At 41.6% G+C, this 16,534-nt stretch overlaps 2 protein-coding genes across 15 annotated transcripts in view; one reads left to right on the forward strand and one right to left on the reverse strand.

Annotated features, from left to right (window-relative positions):
- MYSM1 (Myb like, SWIRM and MPN domains 1) overlaps window positions 1-16,534 on the reverse strand; it is a 922,196-nt gene that overhangs the window by 756,675 nt on the left and 148,987 nt on the right. The window lies entirely within an intron of this gene.
- The window catches only part of FGGY (FGGY carbohydrate kinase domain containing), a 468,393-nt gene that overhangs the window by 138,362 nt on the left and 313,497 nt on the right, over window positions 1-16,534 (forward strand). The window contains exon 1 of one of the 14 annotated variants that reach the window (XM_050804153.1): window positions 14,101-14,319. The exons of the other annotated variants lie outside the window; for them this stretch is intronic. The gene's annotated coding sequence lies outside the window, so the exon portion shown is untranslated. Of the gene's footprint in view, window positions 1-14,100; window positions 14,320-16,534 lie in introns of those variants that run through there. 14 annotated transcript variants of the gene reach the window in all.

Consider the following 16,534-nt stretch of genomic DNA (forward strand, 5'->3'; position numbering starts at 1 on the left):
GGAGTATAACCATTCACCGAGTACTGTGATGAATGCTTAGAGATTCTCAGTGCATAAATAACAGTGGCAGTCAGCAAGTTCTGCTCATAAATGCATATTGTTTCAGCTACTTCATGCTTATTTATTTAGTTTTTAAGAAATTCATTTAGGTACCGAACATAAAAAAACCCAGACTTGCAGCTTTCCAGATTTGGGGCCAGACACATGCCTGTAATCTCAGCACTTTGAGGGGCCGAGGTGTGTGGATTGCTTGAGGCTAGGAGTTTGAGAGCAGTCTGGGCAACATGGTGAAACCCCGTCTCTACTAAAAATATAAAAATTAGCTGGGTGTGGTGGCACATGCCTGTAGTCCCATCTCTTTGGGAGGCTGAGGCATGAGAATTGCTTGAACCTGGGATGTGGAAGTTGTAGCAAGCTGAGATTGCACCACTGTGCTCCAGCCTAGGCAACAGAGTGAGACTTCACTTCATCTCAAAACAAACCCAAAAAACAGATTTGGCAGTGCTGAACCCTTCTCCTGCATGGAGCTGGGTAGAAAAATCTACTGGAAAGTAGAAAATTATTAGAATAACTGTATTAAAATATGTTGAATTCTTCTTGTCATGACTGTTTTGACATTTGTTTGTACTAGTTAAGGGAAAATGAAACTTCAGGTTGACAGCCTTTACCTTCCCTGTGCCGTAATTAATTTGCTCTATTCTGTTTGTGCAGGAAATCCAGCTTTTGAAGGCCCAGAAAGAGGACTGGGGGTGCAAGTGGCAAGGAAAGGTTGATTCGTGGTGACCTGGCATACTGTACTCCATCTTTAAGTCCTCACCACAAATAGTGCTTTATCCAGGTTCTTGTTACCTGGAAATGTGTGTTCATTCAGGGTATCTAGATCAGGCAGGACTTCGAGGAAGGGGATGGATAGTGCACTTAATCTTCATCTTCACATAAGGATAGCTGCTCTTTATCTTCTCCTTCTGGAAGCTGCATTAAAAGGTGAGAGAGGACCCTCTGGAGTTCATCCAGAACCCTCTGGGACACCTGTGTCCCTTCTGTTTGTCAGTGTATCGGCCATGGATCCTGCATGAAACAGGTGGCGCATTTAAATGGGGTAATCCGAGAAGAGTGGACAAGTGCAGGGAAACCACATGGGTAGTGCAAGATGCTTGGCTATCTAAAGTGGGGCTGGTACTCTCTCTGGGCCTAAGGAACAAGGGGAGGGGCTATGAGCAGGCCCTGGAGAGATTGTTTTGTGGAGGTGCTTACCTTTGTGACCTTTGGTGGAGAGCTGCAGCCATCCCACACTTTTCTCCTAGTCCACTGATACCCCTCTGTGTCCTTCATTAGCTGAACCTGGCTGAAGGCCAGAGGCAGGAGGGCCCTCTGGTGTGCTCCACACCCATCAGCATCCTGGCTCAGAAGGCAGGGTGGAGAAGGTTAGAGATTGAATTTGAAGAGCACATGGAAGAGGTCTGGGACATCTGGGCATTCTTTCTGTGTGGTTGGTTCTTGTGGTCAGATATTTGTGGAGGAGTGAGGTGGTGGTGGTAGTGGCTGTGCTTTGGAGTCAGTGAGTCTGGGACAGGATCACATCTGCCCCACTCACTAACTGAGTAACCCCCAGCTCTAAGGTCAGCAGGCACCTATTTCTTTGCCGTCTGGTGGGGACAAGGGCAATGCCTATCTCAAAAAGCTTTGGGAAGATCAAAAATGAAAATACTTAAGTGCTTTTTGCAGATTTGGAAAAGGCTGAAAGAAGCTTTATTAAAATGTGAGCAATATACCTCAATAAAGTTGTTTGCCTATATAAAACGGATATAAGTGTGTTGTGATTTCACAACAAATGTTGATTTTTTTTTCTTCATTTTATTTTTATGTATTCCAGATTTTCTGTCATCAGAAAAACAGACATCCATAAGTGCTGTTTAGAAATATGTTAGTACTGCCTTCAAATTATTACTGTTGGCTAATATTGTCTTCTCTGGGTCTCTGGGTTAGTTTGGTATGTGAATTCGCAGCTGCAGCATAGCTGACTTGACTGTGGACAGACTAGAGTGAACATGTATGTCATTTCTTACGATGTGCCCATGGGTTCAGGTCTAGTGTCCCATCGCCAGGAAGCCTTTGGTCCTTCAGATGCTTCTCCTCTGAGCTCCTGCAGCTCCTGGGCTGCCCCTAGCAGTTATCACACTGTTTTGCAGTCACCTCCTCCACTAGACTGTGGTCTCCTCTAGGTCCAGGACTGCATTTTATTCATCTCCAGGTCACCAGCTTTGTTTTGTCTCTAGCATTGTCTTGTAAATGCTGCCTTTATTCATGTTGCCCAGCTCTTACTACATGGCTACAGGGAGTTCTCAAGCTCACACACCGTAGGTTCTATAACAGAGAGCAACTGACTGTGTTTTCCCCTTTCTCCTTTCAAAGCCCTAGGAAAGAATTCTAATTAGTTTCATTTGGGTCAAGTCTACCTACATCCCTTATTGAACCAACTATACCCATGGGGAGGTATATTACAGTGATCTCAGCTTTGATCAAGTGCTCATTCCCAGGGGAATCTGTTGTGTGGCCAGTAGGGTAGGGTCTGTACAACCATGACAGGTCTTATTTAAATCAATTAGTTACAGTGGAGAAGAGAATGAATCAGGAATGCTTTCAGCTGCAGTGACAATGCAAAAAAGCTTTTATTTAAATCAGTTGCAGTGTGCAAGGGAGCAAAAATTGGTTCTTGGGGGATGAAAAAATCTTAACTGTTGCAATCATTTGTGGCCTTCTAAAGCCCATCCTTATGTAACAGCATAAATAGATACACAATCTGTCTGTGGTATTGAAATTTCACAGTGGCAGGGAAAAGGAAAAGACTGTCTGGAAAGGGTCTTTAGTGGGGGTGATAGTGAAAAAAAGTTTGAGAGTGATTTATAATGACAATAATCATACCTAACTTATTTAACAGTTATGCACCAGGAACTGTTATGAATGCCTTACATATACTATATTAAATTATTTCACCATATATCCATTTTACAGTGGCTAAAACACAAATAGTCTTGATTTCCCACTCTCACACCCCTAAATTATAAGTACAAAGATGATTTGCCCATGTCACATTCAGCATATCTTTAATTCGCTGGACTTTTCCCTCATGCTAGCTGCGTCATGGTTGTAGGATAATTTCTGCATCTCTAGACATTACATTCTCCTTTGATGCTGGAAGAATTGGTGAGAAGAGCATGTTGGGATTTTTTGTTTTGTTTTTTAAATGAGACAAGCAAAACGTTTCCCAGGAACCTTCTCTTCCTACTAGGTCTTATTGGCTGGAATTAAGTCCCATGGCCGCTCTTGGCAACAAGAAGCAGGGAAAGTAGAAAATGAGATGATCATAGTTGGCTTAAACCTGCCTATTCTAATATGATAGTTACCAACTATATGGCTATTTAAAGTTTTTTAGAGAGATATAATTCATATACCCTAAAATTCACTATTTTATGTATACAGTATAGTATTTCTAGTATATTCACAGGATTATGCAACCATACCCCAGTATCCGATTCTAAAACATTTTCTTCACCCTCGAAAGAAATCTCATATCCATTGCAGTAGCTGCTCATACCCCTCTACACCTAGCCATTGGCAACCACTAGCTTACTTTCTTTCTCTATGGATTTTCCTGGACATTTTTTTGGCTTCTTTCACTTGGCAAAATTTTTTCAGGGTTCATCTGTGTTGTAGTATGTACCAGTAATTTTTTATCAGTTCCTGTTTTAACTGATAATACTCTCTTGCATGGATGTATCCTATTTTGTTTATCCATTCATCTGTTGCTGGACATTTAGGTTGTTTCCCTTTTTAGTTACTGTGACTAATGGCGCTGTGAACACTGATTGATGTACCAGTTTTTATACCAACATAGTTTTGATCTTTCTTTGAATTCTCTTGAGCCTATTAGAAGGAGTGGAATTGTTGTGTTTTATGGTAACGCTGTGTTTAACCCTTTGAGGAAATGTCAAACTGTTTTCCAAAGTGGCTGCGCGTTTTGTACATCCTGGTAGGAACGCGTAAGGATTCCAGTTTCTCCACATCCTTGCCAGCGCTTGTTATTTTTGTTTGTTTGTTTTTGTTATGGCCATCTTAGTAGGGGTGAAGTGGTATCTCATTGTGGTTTTGGTTTGCTTTTATATAATGGCTACTAATGTTGAGAATATTTAATGTGTCCGTTTTCCATTTGAGTATATTCTTTGCAGAAATATCTGTTCAGATCATTTGCCCATTGTAAAATTGTATTGTCTTTTATTATGGAATTATAATAGGTACTTAAGTTTAAATTAATTAACATTAAGTAAAATAGAAGTTCCTCAGTCATACTGGCCACATTTCAAGTGCTCAGTTGGCTGTGTGTGGATAGTGGCTACGTTATTGGACAGTTTCAGATAAAGATAATTTCCATGATTGCAGAAACTTCTGTTGGACAGCACTGGTGAACCATCATGATTGATCACTTATAACTGGGCATATGACTTCTCTAAATAAAATTGAGGTTTTGTTAAGCTAAGGAAGGATCTATACTCCAGAAAGACTAAGGTGTCCTGGTCCCAGAAAAGGAGGATATGCAGACTCAGTGTATATCTCCTAAAGATGCATCAGACTTTACCAAGGGAAGATCTGGGGCAGGCGGTGAGTGGGAGGGCAAAATTCGAGATCAGGGTTTGGCAGGTGTTTTTTGTAAAGGGTCAGATAGTAAATATTTTGGCTTTGCTAACTATATGATATCTGTTTCAACTATTGAACTGTAACCAAAAAGTGTCTGAGACAGATCTCAATCGATTTAGAGAGGTTTATTTTGTCAAGGTTGTGGAAGCACCCGAGAAAATAAACACAAGTTACATTAGGATCCATGACTGGTGTTTTGTCCAAAGACGGTTGTGCCAACTTCAGGATTTAAAAGGGAAAGAGTGAGCAGGAAGGGAAGGAGGAAAGAAAAAAAAGAAAAAAAGTGTGAGGGGCATAGGCGACGAGGCAAGTGGTTACATTCTTGTGAGGCTTTGATTAGTGCTCACTGAATCCACAGTTTACATGTGAAAAGAGGAGTGGGGGAAAGTCCACTTTACTGAGCAATTATGCTCAGTAAATCTACATTTTACATAAGATAAGGGAAGCATGTGAAGTTACAGCAACCCATTTGAGAACAAAAGGATGGCAAAAAAGCAGAAAAAATAGCTTTTTTTTGTTTTGTTATGTTTTTTTTTTGGCATGACTCAGTTCCCAAGCTTAACTTTTCTCTTTAACATAGTGAGTTTGGGGTCCAAAGATTTTATTTTCCTTTCACACAACTTTGTCCTTGTAGTGAAAAACGAGCCCAAGACTGGCCATAAATGAATGGACATGGCTGTGTTCTAATGGAACTTTATTTACAAAAAGTGGCCGCAGGCACATTTGGGCTACAGGCCAGAGTTTCTTAGGGACAATACATAGAAAAGTATGGAAGCCGAAAGGGGCCTGGCATACTGAAATACAGGGAATGGTAAGATGTTTGGTATGGCTGGAAATTGGCTGTAGGGGCTATGGCTGTAGAGAAGGCTAGGAAGAGAGACTGGAACCAGATTATAAAGGGTCTGCGATGCATATCAAAGTTGTTTTGTTCTGGTTGGTGGTGGTTGTGGTGCTAGTGGCAGTGGTGGTTTTTCAGAATCCTCTAAGTGGCAAGAAGCCATCAAATATTTTTACATAGGACATTATATGATTATGGCTTTTTAGACAACCCTCTGGTGGCATTGTGAAAAGAATATTGGAGGAAATGAGGCTAGAGGTAAAAAAGACCAGTTAAACTATTGAGGAGCCTGAACAAAAGCAGTTTTATAACGAAATTCTGTTAATAAATTTACCTGTCTCCTAATCATGACGGATAATAGGCTGTTTACAGTATACCAATGACTGTGATACAAGTTATGGCTTTGTATTTTGTATTCAAATAAAGATCTGGTAATTATCTTGCTAATTGCTTCAGTAGAGATGTAGACCACCACGCTGATAATTCTTATCCTGACTAACCTACTCACTAGGAGCTGGGTAAAAAGCAGTATTGATTTAAATGAGTTATGAAGAGTGGGACTTGGATATGCTCTTTTTATATCCCTGGGGAATCACCCTGGAAACCTAGAGAACTGGCACCAAGTATTCATCTGAGAACATCTGTGACTCTCAGAAAGTTATGAGATTGGAGTTGTACGGGGACTCGCTGTGGCCTTGGAAGAGTTGACTTCTAAATGGGGTAGTAAACTTATTCTCCGTGGCTCAGTTCTAAAAGGCCCTAAGAGGAGAAAAGGATTCTTGATGACCTACTAATTGATGGTTTTAGGTCCAGAGTTAAGCATAATATGGAGGTTTGCCTGAGAGTATCTGCTGTCAGTGAAGATGAATTATCCATGTGGGCTTAGAAAATCACACATGCAAATTTTGTGTCAATGGATTTTTTTCAACATGGTAATCCTAGCCTTTGAGTACACAGCATATTTTCAAAGCCAATTTTGCAAATAAGAACTCTACGGTAAATGCTACTAAGCTGTTGATAAGTTGGCTTTTCCATTTGTAAGCCTATTAGTTCAGAATCTTCTGAAGTTTAATTCAAAATGAGATAATGTGTAGTGATTTGACAGTTTTCATTCTGTGACCATGTTCTTCAAGAAAGCATCTTGGCTCGTTCACTAGTTGAATCCTCACCAGTTCCTGAAATTATGAAATGTAAATTTGTTATAAGCAGCAGCTTTGGGGCCTTCACAAGGCAGAATTGTACCTTACCCCTAAGTGGAAATAAATGAACATCTCGTGTGTGTAGCTTCTCTCTCTCTGCACATTCTGACTCCAAATGCTGTGGAGCACCAGACAATGTCTCCTGAATCTGATTTTGGGTGGCTGGATCTATGTCCAGAGGGAAGTAGGAATATTTCCAATGGCGGGACAGACAGAGGTGATAACATTAGAAGAAACTGACCCTTTGACAAGGCCCACGTTAGTGAAGTCATGATTTCCAGGGAGGTGGGTCTGTACTTCCCAGGTATTGTGAAAGCAGGGCTCTATTACCTTGCCTGCTGGTACCCAAAAGGCAGAGGCTGTATTTGTCCTTGGATCTCAGTCTTTGACATTGTTTTGGGGAGGTGTGATGAGAGGCATGAGGGAACCTCATCCATTTTGTGAGTCCAGTGTACTTAAAGAGTAGAGACTGACTCCAGGGCATTTGGAGTTCACAGAATTTGTCAAATTATTTTTCAAGCTTGTAGGGTTCAAGACTTCCCCAAATGTATTTTTCCAAGTGCTTGTACCCTGGTGTCAATTAAGGGAAATGTATTCCATATGTTTCTAATTCTTCTACCCTGAAATGATCAAAATATTATATTTCTGAAATCTCTGAAGTCTAGAAAGATCCTTTTGAATTTTTTTTTCTCTTTGATGACACTAACAGAAATGGGTGATCCCAGTAATCACAAAGAGGCTCAAATTCATCCCCAAATGCCCAGCCACCAAGCAGCTTTGGACATAAGTATTTTTGGGGGGTATTTTTGCCCATTGCTGTTTTAGGACATGTTTCTGATAATGCTTTACACTTACCAGAAAAACTGTTTTTGAAAAAATCCAGTGTTGTCTTACAATCATTAATTAAAAAAAAAAAAAAGTTTCCCAAGTCTTTTCTTAGAGCGAGGAGATCTCTTTCTGATGAAGAATACACTCTGGCAGAAAAAGCCACTTAGGTGGACCGGTTTATTTGATTAACAAAAGTTACAAAGGGGAAAAGAAGAGTGTTAGAGAGGATACCTGTAACAAAAAGAGACAGGAGACACATGGAGCGCTTGTGGTGTGTCACTCTTATTTGAACCCCTCATTCAAACAACAACTGTTAAGAAAAGTAAAACATAGGCATATCAATACAGAATGGCTATATGATGATATTAAGGAATTATTCCTTTTTAATTATGATATTATCTCCTTTTATAGATACATGCTGAAATATTTACAGAAAAATTAACAAAAAGCCTGGAATTTGTTTAAAAAGAATCAGGGTGTGGTATAGTTAAAACTCTTCCCTCCCTCCCTCTGTCCCTTTTTCCTTCCCTCACTTTTCCTTCTTTCTTTCCCTCCCCTCCTCCTTCCCCTCCTTTCTCCCCAGCCTGTCTTCCCTTCTCTTCTCTTTTTCTGGCCTTCATTTGGGCTGACAAGAAGAGGATGCATGTTTTATATCAGGTTGGCAGGTATACTTGAGATATATTGTCTTGGCAATACAACGGCCTGGCACTTCCTAGGGACCCAGATGGGTATTTTAGATGTTTAGGGCATGCCTTGACCTCTGAGTAGCCTTCCTGGACTGAGGTCACACTTGACTAGACTACCACCCCACAGGCAGCCACTGCGGTCTGTTTTTTAAAAACGTTGCCACGATAAGAATCTGAAGGATTTGGGTTGAAGTTAAGGACTCTTCCTTTTATTATTAGTCTGGATTTTTAAAGGAGATACTGGGATCCCACCCTTACTTTGTTACTATGATTTGGAGTCAGCTCTTGGCTTTGAGAGTGTGCTGTGATATTGGTCTGATTTAATCATTGCCTGTGTAGAAAAAGAGATTGGATCACTGGATCCCAAACTAGCCTCAGAAAGTAAGTCATTGATGGCAAGAATCACCTGGAGAGATTTTAAGTTTAATTCTTAAAAAATGTAGTGATGATACTTGGATAACCCTCTGGGAATTCTGATTCAGTGGTTCTGGGTAGAAATAGAATCTAAATATCTGTATTTGTATCAGGTTTCTACATGATTCTTATGTGCCAATAGTTTGGTGATTTACCAGGTTCAATGACTTTTAATAAATTCAGTTTGCTCAGGAGCAGATTGAGGTTGTATTTCCATAGAGTCCTACCTTGTAAAAAAATGGATGTGGCAAGTTTTTTTGTTGGTGTTATTGTTTTTAATTGTTATTTAAGATGACTTGCTGGGCTGGGCGCGGTGATTCACGCCAGTAGTCCCATCTTCTTTGGGAGGCCGAATCGGGTGGATTGCTTGAGCCCAGGAGTTTGAGACCATCCTGGGCAACATGGAGAAACCGATCTCTACTAAAAAACTGGAAAATTAGCCAGGTGAGGTGGCCTGTGCCTTTAGTCCCAGCTACTGAGGAGGCTGAGGTAGGAGGACTGCTTGAGCCCAGGAGGTTGAGGCTGCAGTGAGCTGTGATCATGGGCTGCACTCCGATTTGGGTGACAGTGAGACCCTGTCTCAAAAAACAAACAAATAAACAAACAAACAAAAAAAGATTGCTTACTTATGAATAAGACTTTCCATATAGCAGTTATTATATAAGCAGTAGGTAAATGTTAATAAATGGCAAATACTAAAAGGAAAGACAGGAAAAGGGAAGGCAACTGGTATTTATTGAATGCCTACTATTATAGTAAACTTGACTCATAATTTATATGTTCTTCTTTAATTTTAGCCTTGGCATGCAATGATTATTATCCAATTTTGTATTCAATAAAATTAAAGCCCAGAGAAGTTTAGTGTTTTTCCTAAAGTCACATAGTAAACACGTGGCAGCAGGGGTGTTTGGATACTATTGTGCCAGGCAGACTTTCCGAGCTATTTCTCAGTTCTTTCTTGGCTCCGGAGGTTTGTGTAGCAGGAGGGGAAATCTGTTTAGAGATCAGGAAACTGCACTGATTGGGCAGGCTGCCAGAGCTTCCTTTACTGGATTGTACCGGCAAGTTTGTTTTTCTCTGTCCAATACTGGGTAAAGGTTCCACCAAAAGCCTTTGTCTCTGCTCAGAACACCTGGTATGATCTTTGGGAAACTATTTGGCAAAGGAGTGTGGCAGCTGAAGCACAGAAGCCTCTCCTAGGTGGTTTGCCCATATCTGATTTTTTTTTCCTTTGGCACCTTGTAACAGACCTGAGAATGTTGAAATTTTGTGCCAATGGGGACACCATTCAGTATGTCAGATTTCTCTGATACTGTGAAGATCAAAATGTTGGATGCAGAGGAAAAGTCCCAGCAGTAGATTCCAGGCCCTCACTGCCACTCACCTGGTAAATTACAACAGCCTCCATACTGGTCTTCCCACATGCAGCCTGTCCTGTGCTTTCCAGCCCACTTTTCTCAGGGGGATCCTCTTTCAAAATACAGGTCTGATTATGATCCTCCAATATTAAACCCCTTCAGTGACTCCGCAGTTCTTTAGGAAAAAAAGCTGAGTCCCTAAGCATAGCACTGAATACTCTTCCTGGTCTGTCCCTGTTTCTCTATATGCATCTCCCACTCCACCCAGCTTCAGGCAGGTCACACAACCATGGCTCACCAAAGATGCCTTGGAAGCCGGGTACTTTCATCTCTCTCTGTTTCTCCAGCTGGAGTTTCCTTCCTTCTTTGACCTGCCTGGCAAACTCCTATGCATTCTTTAAATCCTACCCCTGGTCAGGCGCGGTGGCTCACGCCTGTAATGCCAGCACTTTGGGAGGCTGAGGCGGGCAGATCATGAGGTCAGGAGATCGAGACCATCCTGGCTAACACGGTGAAACCCCGTCTCTACTAAAAATACAAAAACTTATCCTGGCATGGTGGTGGGTGCCTGTAGTCCCAGCGACTTGGGAGACTGAGGCAGGAGAATGGCGTGAACCTGGGAGGTGGAGCTTGCAGTGAGCTGAGATCGCGCCACTGCGCTCCAGCCTGGGCAACAGTGCGAGACTCCATCTCAAAAAAAAAAAAAAGATAAATAAATAAATAAATAAATAAATAAATAAATAAATAAATCCTACACCTTCATGAAGCCTTTCAGCAGGTTTTTCCTTTGCACAACTCTACCACCTTGTCTCACATATTCACAGACATCTGCCTGCCTCCCTCTCTAGGCTATGGTGCCCTCCAAGGGGAGGCAACATGTTGTTTTTAAATCATTCACAGTACTTACTACATAGGACACTCACAGTCAGTGTGCAGTAACTGAAGGACTTAAATGAATAGGCAAATAAAGATGATTACCATGATAGGCCAAGATCTGAAAAGATGCTAATAATCAATGTATGAAGATATGTGAGGAACTTGTGTGTCTTCAGTACCATTCTAAATGCCATAGCAAATACAGGTGCCGCCAGAGTGCTTGCACATGGCAGCTTCACAGCCCATTTGAGAAGTAGAATTAATACATATAAAGAATAAGACCAGGCACGGTGGCTCACACCTGTAATCCCAGCACTTTGGGAGGCCGAGGCAGGCGAATCACGAGGTCAAGAGGTTGAAACTGTCCTGCTCAACATGGTGAAACCCCGTCTCTACTAAAAATACAAAAATTATCTGGACGTGGTGGCACATACCTGTAATCCCAGCTACTCGGGAAGCCAAGGCAGGAAAATCTCTTGAACCTGGGAGGCAGAGGTTGCAGTGAGCTGAGATTGGGCCATTGCACTCTAGTGTGGCGACAGCGCGAGACTCCATCTCTTTTAAAAAAAAAAAAAAAAAGAAAACCAAGAAAATATGCAATTGAGTTCCAGCTTGTTTCGTGCTGGTAATGCTTTATTTTTTCATGTGTTGATTATTGGTCTCCCCCTTGCACTGTGAGCTCCCTGAGGACAGGGACTTTGTCTTGACGATTATGTTTTCACACCTGGCATACAGTAAGTGTTCAAGATATGTTTGTTCAATGAATAAATGGATGGTAGGCACCATTCAGTGCTGTTTAGAGTCAAATGAAGGCATGATTTGTTTGGGTTGAAGTGGTCAAGGAGGGCTTCACACATAAGCCAGTTGTGAAGGACGTAGGCATTGAAGAAGCAGTAAAAGTGGTTGTGAGCTTTACTCTTCAGAGAGTCACAATTTCAGAAAGGCTCTTGCTGTATTGGAAAGAACATGGGTTTCAGACCAAAGACATCTAGAATCAAATTTGGACTCTTTCCCTTATCCGCTATGTGATCTTGAGATCTCTGAGTTTCAGTTTCCTTGACCATAAAATGAGATCAATATTACTTCCCTTAGAATACGCTTGTGAGCAATAAAAGCGATATCATATATAAAGCATGTAGCATACATTAGGCTCTCAATAAATGGTAAGTAAAAGCTGATATATAGGTATAGTGTGTCTGAAATACCTGGGAAACATGGATTATTTGGATGACATAGCAAAATTTGATTGAATTTGTGTGATTATTACATTGGCACAGAACAATTAGAATAGATTCCAGTATTTTTGTGGCCTTTTAAATGTGTTTTGGGCATATCTATCACATTCCTGTACTTTTTTAACCTTGGAAAATTGGAAGTGGATATTTGCCCCCAAATTGTCTGATATATAGATCTTGCCTTTACCATTATACTTGTGAAGGGAAGGCTTTTCTGGCAGGGGGAGCATAATGAGTAGGGGAGGGAAAGGGAAATGAGCTTTCTGTTTTGGTAGAAAAATTAGAGCTACTCTTTCAGTGACAAACCACATTGCCTGGCTTTCCTTCTGCAGGCACTGCCTTATGCCTGTGTTCCTGTAGATATTGGAATTAGAGCTCTCATTCATGGTCATGATTCTTGCCTCTGTCTAATTCTTCTACTTCGTTACGCACCATCTCTCCTTTTCCCACTGTTTTCCAGCCACCTCTGCCTCTTTTGGTTTCCTTGAACATGTCATGTTCTTTTCTGACTTAGGTTCTTTGAATTTAATGTTCCCTTTGACTGACATTCTTTTCCTCTGGCTCTTTTCATTTTTCAGAAAATCAGCTGATTCCTTATCCTGTGGTGGTACTGGAGCCAAATAATGGAATTGGTTTTTCAGTGTTTATTCCACATAATTCCAAGGAATGTGATTTTTAAGAGTGTTTACAGTTCATAATTTTTAAAATTTTCGAAATTGAATAAGTTTCAAATATGAAAATTTAGGAACGTGATACCAAACTTTTCTCTGGGCACCACTGGAGTACTGCATTTTAAATCAATTCCCTCTGTCTTGGATTACCCTTAGAGCTAGTATCTCCTGCATGGAGGAGGGTGAAGGGCGTTTATCACGTCTGCCTCCCACCCCTTTCTACCTGAGCTTCCAGCACCACCACCTCTGGGCAGTTCTGCTTTTAGTCAGCAGCTCCCAGTTCCCATAATTTTGACTTCTCTCCTTTCTAGTCCAGAAGAAATGGCTCTTCTGGGGTTGAATTCCTCCCTTTCCCCAGCAGAAATGTGTTGGGGCAGAGGAATTGCGGAGCTCCATGGCATAGAGCATCCTGGAAGCCTTGTCATTAGAGTATCCCGGGTGGGAAGGGGAGTCAGGGGAGGGGAAGGAGGAAGGAATTGAGTTGGGAAGAGTCAGGGAGGATAAGTGAAGTTGCCGACTGATGTCTGGAATAACAATATTTCACCCTCAAAAATACCAGTAATTCAGGACTGAAAAATAAATTTCACAATATGTTTTAATTTCAAAAAGTGATAGTGTGTTTGTCATTCTTATCCAGCCTGGTCTCACCTCAGAAGTTCCCCCATTGGAGAGGCCATCCCTGAATTTCTAACTCACAGGCCTCCCCTACTTTAATATGTTTATGTCCTCTTGGCACTTGTTTACTTTTTTACTTGTTTACTTTTGCTTTCGTTTACTTGTTTACTTTTGCTCCAAAAGTCAGGGACCTGCCTGCTTGCTCCCCAGTGCCTAAAACTGTGTCTAGAACCTTAGTTGGTTGCAGTAAATATTTGTTGAATGGATGGATGAGATGGTTGTGGCAATCTAAGTTGCTTTGGATGAGATTAACATTGAAAAAAAAACAAAAAACAAAAAAAACAAACTATAGTTGCCTGCATTTCTGTCAGCCAGTCCAGGCAATGCTTATACAGCTTTGGTTATTATGATCATGATTATTATTTTGTTTTGGAACCTTTTTCAGAGGCCAAGCATGTTGGGGACTTGAGGGACATAAAAATCTTTCAACTGATTGTGCCACCTGCAAACAGGATAAGCCTGACTTTCTACCTCACCCACCTCTTCCTATCACAGTTATGAGTCAACAAACACACAAAAAAGGTTTTCAATTCTCCCTTTGGAAAGAGGGCACATTTAATATTCTGAGTCAGGCAAGGAAAGACTCTAGCCACAAAGACAGCTGGGAACTCAGGTCCATAGCGAGCACCCAGGACGGAGGTGAAGAGAAGGCGCCTCCCTGTCTGGTGACAGCAGCTGGGGCCCTTGCTGCCTCCCTCCCCACAAAAATCCAGTTGGAACCAGTGCATGCTGGGAATCTGCCTGCCTGACAGAAACAGATGGCCTCGGGCGGCGACTGATCTCTTGGTGACACTAACTGCATAGCTACTGCTTTACTCATCACCGAACGAGACACGAGATGGCCGAGGTAAGAGTTGGTTACCTTGCCATCCCCTCCTCAGCTGAAATGACTCACATTGCTGTAGCTTAAATTTCAGTCCAGGCTCTCTGGACTGGGGGAACTTCTTTTTGCTCATACTCCTGAGAACCAGAGTTGGCCAGAACATCTATAGTCTCTGTCTTCAATCAAAACATTTGAGAGATGCTTTCCCCCCCCACTTCTTCTGTACCTGTCACAGAAGGGGGCTTGTCTGAATTAAGTGGCACATAATCTGCTGAGTGCAGCAACCCTTCTGTGCGGCCTCGAGGAAGAAGATGAGGCAATCAGAGTACCTTCCATCATTTCCTGGAAAATGTGTCGGTAGCTTGGAGAGGCAGAGTCGGAGATGGAAGTAACACTGCATGAGGAGTTAGGTGGTCTATGTTCAGGGGCCAGGGTTGTCACTTACTAGATAGGGGACCTTTAGCCAGTCACTTAACTCCAGTGACCTTCTGCTTCCTCATCTCTTATGTAGGATGGTGGGACTGGATTGAGGACAGCAGATAGATTAGCTCTCCGTCTTACTGATTGGAAGTTGCTGTCCAGATTACAGTATGGAGGATGGCTGGGAAGCCAATCTCAGCTAAGTGAGAAAGAGCAGTCAACTATTGATGTTTGCCAAGTGCATGACAGTGGCACATCTGCCTGCTATCATGAGACTTGATGGTCATTTCTGCCTCTGTGATTTTATGATTCCAGGTGTCCTGCAAGTGATTCTAGAGGGATCATGAAACATTTTCTAGTCTTAATAATTACTCAGGGATCGATTAACAATAGTGAGGAACATACAACCAGACTTTTGTTGAGAGTTTACCATGTTTATATTATATCACTTAACCCCCATCCTTATGGATAGGGAAACTCAGGCTCATAGTGATTAAATGACTTGCCCAAGGTGACTCAGCTAATAGGAGCTGGAATTCATACCGGGGTCTGTCTGCCTCCAGAACCCAAGCACTGAACTGCCACCCTATGCTACTACCCAGTTGGAAAATATCTCGGTACAGTAATTAGATGCCAGTGTGTATGGCTTTGCCTATAAGTACACAGAAATCAGAAAGGTGATTGAGAGATTCATTAACACCTACTTGCCCAGTTCTTTTGAGCATATCTTATTTGAGAAAGGTGCACATGACCTTGGGGTGGTTTGTCTAACTCTCTAAGTCTCGGTTATCTTATTTGAGAAATGGGGTCATAGCTTTTAAAAGTTTAAATGAAATAATCCAAATAACGCATCCTATAGTGCCCGAGATGTCAGTAGCACTCAGTACACATTCATATTATGTTGCCCCAAGGTCATGTGGCTGGGAATTGAGCTGAGGACTGCCCACCTCCGAAGTCTATGATGGCACCTTTTGGTTTTGGTACAAGTGAGTGCCGAGTGGACTACATGGCAGCATCAGAGGTGCTTTTGAATGCGAAAGGTGGCATGAGGATCCCTCTCACTTATGTCTGTTCTGTTGTCCAGAACTTGGTGAAAATCCTGGCCCTTTCTCACTAGAGTGAAAAAGGAGGAAACCTTACCATTCTTTCTGTGCACCTTTCTCTGGCTGGGACTTTCTCTGGTCTAGGCTTGCTCAGCAAATATGACAAGTAGCAGGCCACTCATTGTGACCACGCCCATGTGGCAGATAGCTTTCTTCACTTTCATGCAAACTGAAGTACAAGACAATCACATGTATGGCTGCACTGAATGTAAAAGATTAAAGAGAAGTGATATGCCAATAGATGACTGGGAGCTGATGTTCAGCAAAGTAAATCTCTTGGTGGCCCTAGTAAAGTTAATTTCAATCATTCTGTTTTTTTTTTTCCTATCTTAGAAACGTAGAGGTTAAAAAATAATAAATATACATGAGGAGATTTAAAGTGCATGTGGAAACAGATCTTCAGAGGACAAGTGGGATATTTCTTTATAGAAAGAGTTTTCCCTCTTGATTTTTTTCCTTGGGTAAGTTTCTTTCAAATCAACTCAATTCATTTGGTGCTATTGCTTTTCTTTTGTGAAAACTATTCTGGGGATTTGATCAAAACCGACATGAAAATATAACCCTCAAATGGCAAATATCAGGGAATCTGGAAGCTGCATTTTCTAGGCTGAAGTAATTTACTGGCTAAGTTTGCTGTCTCCCCACTCCCCCAACACACATACAACTCTTCAGTCTCATTCCCCTCCAGGCTCCTTGTCTCTCAGTTTATTTCCAGC

Source organism: Macaca thibetana, chromosome 1, assembly GCF_024542745.1.
Source record: "Macaca thibetana thibetana isolate TM-01 chromosome 1, ASM2454274v1, whole genome shotgun sequence".
Lineage (NCBI taxonomy): Eukaryota > Metazoa > Chordata > Mammalia > Primates > Cercopithecidae > Macaca > Macaca thibetana.